We start from the raw sequence: 6,110 nt of genomic DNA on the forward strand, positions 1-6,110 counted from the left end.
CAGGTTCAATCCCTGGATCGGGAAGTTCCCCTGGAGGAGGAAATGGCAACCCACTCCAGCATTCTTGGCTGGGAAATCCCATGGACAGAGGAGCCTGGCAGGCTACAGTCCATGGGGTCGCAGAGAGTCAGACACGACTGAGCGGCGGCAGCAGCACATAGTGAGTCTCAGTGCCTGCCCACCCAGAGGGTCCCTGCGCCTGCAAGAGCCCTTGCTTGGAAGGGTCCTGGCACTTTCTCCCCAGTGGCAGAGCTGCCGATGGCAAAAGCTGAGCTGCTTCAGATGACCATTATCTGTTTTGGTGTATGTTGAATTCATCATCTTTGGATAGAAATGACACAGTTACTAATTAGTTAGTGGGGTTTGAGAAACTATTGAAACAACAATAGGTAATTCTGTTATTGTTTGGGTAGTAAACGAGGTGAAAAAAAATCCTTGTTCATTTTGTTCCTCAAGGGGTATAATGTTTGATGTTTTAATTTCAGTTCTGAGTTGAAAAATAAGAGTGTTTAGAAATTTTCAACTGAAATATAGTAAATAGTACTAGAGTACATCATGAGGAACGCTGGGCTGGAAGAACCACAAGCTGGAATCAAGACTGCCGGGAGAAATAACAATAACCTCAGATATGCAGATGACACCACCCTTATGGCAGAAAGTGAAGAGGAGCTAAAGAGCCTCTTGATGAAAGTGAAAGAGGAGAGTGAAAAAGTTGGCTTAAAGCTCAACATTCAGAAAACTAAGATCATGGCATCTGGTCCCATCACTTCATGGGAAATAGATGGGGAAACAGTGGAAACAGTGGCAGACTTTATTTTTTGGGGCTCCAAAATCACTGCAGATGGTAACTGCAGCCATGAAATTAAAAGACGCTTACTCCTTGGAAGAAAAGTTATGACCAACCTAGATAGTATATTCAAAAGCAGAGACATTACTTTCCCGACTAAGGTCCGTCTGGTCAAGGTTATGGTTTTTCCAGTGGTCATGTATGAATGTGAGAGTTGGACTGGGAAGAAAGCTGAGCACCGAAGAATCGATGCTTTTGAACTGTGGTGTTGGACAAGACTCTTGAGAGTCCCTTGGACTGCAAGGAGATCCAACCAGTCCATTCTAAAGGATATCAGTCCTGGGTGTTCACTGGAAGGACTGATGCTGAAGCTGAAACTCCAGTACTTTGGCCACCTCATGCAAAGTGTTGACTCCTTGGAAAAGACTCTAATGCTGGGAGGGATTGGGGGCAGGAGGAGAAGGGGACGACAGAGGATGAGATGGCTGGATGGCATCAACGACTTGATGTCACGAGTCTGAGTGAACTCCAGGAGTTAGTGATGGACAGGGAGGCCTGGCGAGCTGCAATTCATGGGGTCGCAAAGAGTCGGACATGACTGAGCAAGTGAACTGAACTGAACTATAATAATTATGATTCATGTTAATATCTATTGTGGCTTATCCTTAGGGAAAGGTTGAAATTCTCAGTTTTTAACTTAAAAAGTTTACACTATTTAGCTTCTTAATGATTTTATAATTTGATGGTGACCCTTTTTAAAATGTTTTAGTGGAACTAATTTGAAGTCAATAGTCATGAGGCTGTGACTTGACCCCTAAATTTCTGAATGTTGTCCAAGCCTATAAATATCAGTGTTGTGGAAGATGCCCTGGAATAGCATCTGTCTTTAGACCTATGAGGGAATAGCTCATGGGTGTAGAACGTCTTTGGGTAAATTAGCATTCAGACTGTTGTTTCTGAAGGTGAGACTGCCCCGTTATCGACTGGCTGTAGTTCTCACTTAAGATCCACTGTAGGAATTATATAGGAATCAAAGTTTAGAGCTTCATAGTCTGTGTGTTCAAAGCTTCACTATCATAGGTCACCTATAGTTTTTACAGCTAGGGAAGGACTATTAATTCATCTATTATGTAAAGAATTTGTAACCATGGTAGAGCAATTAAAATTAGAATGATAGCAGCTAGAATAGTTCACACTGTTTCTACCTCTTGTACGTCTATTGTACTTATGTGAGTTAGTTTAATGGTTAGAATTAATGAAATAATGTAAAGAGCCACAGAACTAATTGGGAAAGCACTTATGACTGTATAATCATGACAATACAGAAGTTCTTCTATAAAAGGCAGTGTTGTGTCTTGCAAGCCTAGTTGGAGTGGATATGGCATAGAGATACAAAAGATTTGAACCTGTAATTTAACTTTGACAAAGTTACATAATTTTTACTAATATCTCACTTGTTGAGAAGACATAGTGATTATGAAGTTGGCTTGAGACCAGCTGGAGAAGATTTGATTCCTTCCTTCTTAAATTTATGCAAGTTATTCAAGTATGTTATGGTGGGAAACAGATGTTCAAGGTATTTGTTAATTCCACTACTGCATCTAAATTCTTGTTTAGATGCAAAGTCTTGACAAATAATAAAAATCACCGGTATTACTTCTGTTAATGATAAACCTATGGATAAGGTGATGTTTCGTGTTGTGTATACATCTGTATCCGGAGAAGGCGATGGCCCCCCACTCCAGCCCTCTCGCCTGGAAAATCCCATGGATGGAGGAGCCTGGTGGGCTGCTGTCCATGGGGTCGCAAAGAGTCGGACTTGACTGAGCGACTTCACTTTCCCTTTTCACTTTCATGCATTGGAGAAGGAAATGGCCACCCACTCCAGTGTTCTTGCCTGGAGAATCCCAGGGACGGGGGAGCCTGGTGGGCTGCTGTCTAATGGGGTCGCATAGAGTTGGAGACTACTGAAGCGACTTAGCAGCAGCAGCAGCATACATCTATGTCAGCAAGAGTAATGTCGTGGTATTCCTGAAAGGCCAAGAATGTTGTGGAGAGAGATTTATATTAATGCTTACAAACTGAATTGTAAAATGAAACTTTGCTTAGGTTGAGTCTGTAGTCTGAAAATAATGAAAATCAATGATCAATCCTCTTAAAATGGTGAATACGGCTCCTGTTGTTAAGATATAGTGAAAATGTCTTGCTGCATAGTATGTGTCATGAAAAGCACTAAAGATGAATTAGCTAGGACAATTCCAGTTAAACCTCCTATTGAAAATAAGAAAATAAAACTTAAGGCCCATAATGTGGCCAGTGGTCATTTAATATTACCTCCATGGAAGGTTGCTAGTCAACTAAATACTTCAACTCCTATGGGGACAGCAGTAATTAGAGTAGCTGATGTAATACATTCTCATGTGAACATCTGCTCCTACTGTGAACACGTGTTGAGCTCACATGTGAAAGCCTGGGAAGACATATCTCTTCAGACTATTACTGTGTACTCCAAAGGTTCTTGTTTTCCTGAATAATATGTGATGATATGTGAAATTATCCCAAAGCCAGGTAAATGAAGGACGTTAAAATCTGGGTGGCCAAAGAATCAGAATAAATGTTGATATAAAATTGGATCATCTCCACCTTCAGGATTAAAGAAAAATTAATTGACTGTGGTTATTAACAAAGTGATTCTAACTGCTAGAACTGGGAGTGACAATAATAGTATGGCCAGAATTAAAATGAATCAAACAGTGGTGTTTGGTAAAGAGATGTAGCTGGAGATTTTATGCTAATAATTGTGGTGATAAAATTAATAGCACTTAGAATTGAGTATGAACCTGCTAAATGTAGGGGAAAAAATAGTTAGGTCAACAGAAGCTCCCATGTAGGCCACATTGCCAGTAAACATAGATACACTGTTGAGCCTGTCAGCCTGTTCTAGAAACGGTGGTGGAAAAGGTGAAAAGCTGTTTTACTGGGGGAAATGCTGTCACGTGCTCCAGTTATTAGTGGAACTATTCAGTTTCCGGATCCTCCAATTATATTAATACTAGGTATAGCTAGGAAAAATCACTACAGATGCATGAGTGGTACAGCTACATTGCAGATATGATCAACTTCTAGTAAAGCTCCAGGCCTGATCTGGCACAATTAAAAGGCTTAAGGCAGGACTTCCACTCTGGCACAGACTGAAAAACAGATGCTCAGGGTCTGTGACATTATGGTTTGTTGAGAATAATCAGCAGTTTATGAACATAGAAAAAAAGACTGAGCAAGCATTAGACTGTAAATGTAAAGACAGGTTGAGGCCTTTTGGCCAAGCCCTGTGGTAAATGACATCAGTTCAGTTCAGTCGCTCAGTGGTGTCCGACTCTTTGTGATCCCATGGACTGCAGCACCCCATGCCTCCCTGTTCATCACCACCTCCCAGAGCTTGCTCAAACTCATGTCCGTCGAGTTGGTGATGCCATTCAACCATCTCTCCTTTGCTGTCTCTTTCTCCTCCTGCCTTCAATCTTTCCCAGCATCAGGGTCTTTTCCAATGAGTCAGTTTTCCGCATCAGGTGGCCAAAGTATTGGAGTTTCAGTTTCAGCATCAGTCCTTCCAATGATTATTCGGGCCTGATTTCATTTAGGATGGACTGCTTTGATCTCCTTGCAGTCCAAGGGGCTCTCAAGAGTCTTCTCCAACACCACAATTCAAAAGCATCAATTCTTTGGTGCTCAGCTTTCTTTATAGTCCAACTCTCACATCCATATTTGACTATGGAAAAACCATAGCCTTGACTAGATAGACCTTTGTTGGTAAAGTAATGTCTCTGCTTTTCAATATGCTGTCTAGTTTGGTCATAGCTTTTCTTCCAAGGAGCGAGCATGGCTAATTTAACTAGTGAGCATTTTAATTTCATGGCTGCAGTCACCATCTGCAGTGATTGTGGAGCCCAAGAAAATAAAGTCTGTCACTGTTTCCACTGTTTCCCCATCTACTTGCCATGAAGTGTTGGGACCAGATGCCATGATCTTAGTTTTCTGAATGCTGAGTTTTAAGCCAGCTTTTCCACTCTCTTCTTTCACCCTCATCAAGAGGCTCTTTAGTTCCTCTTTGCTTTCTGCCATAAGGGTGGTGTCATCTGCATATTTGAGGTTATTGCTGTTTCTCCTGGCAATCTTGATTCCAGCTTGTGCTTCATCCAGCCTGGCATTTTGCATGATGTACTCTGCATGTAAGTTAAATAAGCAGGGTGACAATATACAGCCTTGATGGACTCCTTTCCCAATTTGAAACCAGTCTGAAAAAAAAAAAAAATGCAGAGAAACTAGTCTGTTGTTCCATGTCCAGTTTTAGCGGTTGCTTCTTGACCTTCACACAGATTTCTCAGGAGGCAGGCAAGAATCTCTCTTTAAGAATTTAATCATCTCTTTAAGAATTTTCCAGTTTGCTGTGTGATACACACAGTGAAAGGCTTTGGTGTAGTCAATAAAGCAAAAGTAGATGTTTTTCTGGAACTCTCTTGATTTTTCTATGGGATCTCTTGCTTTTTTATGGGATCAAAGCCCACCAAATCTAATCAGAATTTAGTTTAACAAAAGTGTTTGGGGAAGGAAGTGGGAGGAAGGTTCAAAAGGGATGGGACATATTGATATATGGCAGAAACCATCACAAGTTTGTAATTATCCTCCAATTAAAAATAAATTTTAAAAAATGGTTGATTTGCATTCAGTTGATGTAGGATATAAGTCTTGCAATCCTTATCTTCAGGAAGTAAGTAAATAATACTTGATTAGGGCTTTGAAGGCTCTTGGTCTGCATTCATCTAGATCCTAGTCCAGTGCTGATAATATTGATGAAAAGGGAAGAAGTACTGTTGATACTATGATTAGTGGTGGTGAAAACATTATTCAATTCATAATTTTTGTATTGTCGTTCTATTTTCATGTTATTGATAGGAATGTAGTTCATGATATGGAATAGACTGTATTAAATACAGACTGAACAGTGTTCTGGTAGCTATTAATATTGGTGAAATAGTCTTTATTTCTTGAGTAATCATTCATTTAGGTAAAAGCTCAAAGTGGTAGGAGACCTCCTAATTATAATGTTATAATGAGAATAAATATAGCAGTTAAGGGTGCTTATTTCACAAATTAGGGGAGGGATGGCATTGTGGTGGATGAATTATGTATAATAATATAAATGTAGTTAGTGTTTATAAGTATAGGATTATTATAGCTGGATTATAAATGATAATAGCTGTTATTCAATTTATGTTACCAATTGATGAGCAGGCTATGATTTTTTTGTAGTTGGGTTTGGTTGAGA

This window comes from Budorcas taxicolor, chromosome 20 (genome assembly GCF_023091745.1).
Source record: "Budorcas taxicolor isolate Tak-1 chromosome 20, Takin1.1, whole genome shotgun sequence".
NCBI classification, from domain to species: domain Eukaryota; kingdom Metazoa; phylum Chordata; class Mammalia; order Artiodactyla; family Bovidae; genus Budorcas; species Budorcas taxicolor.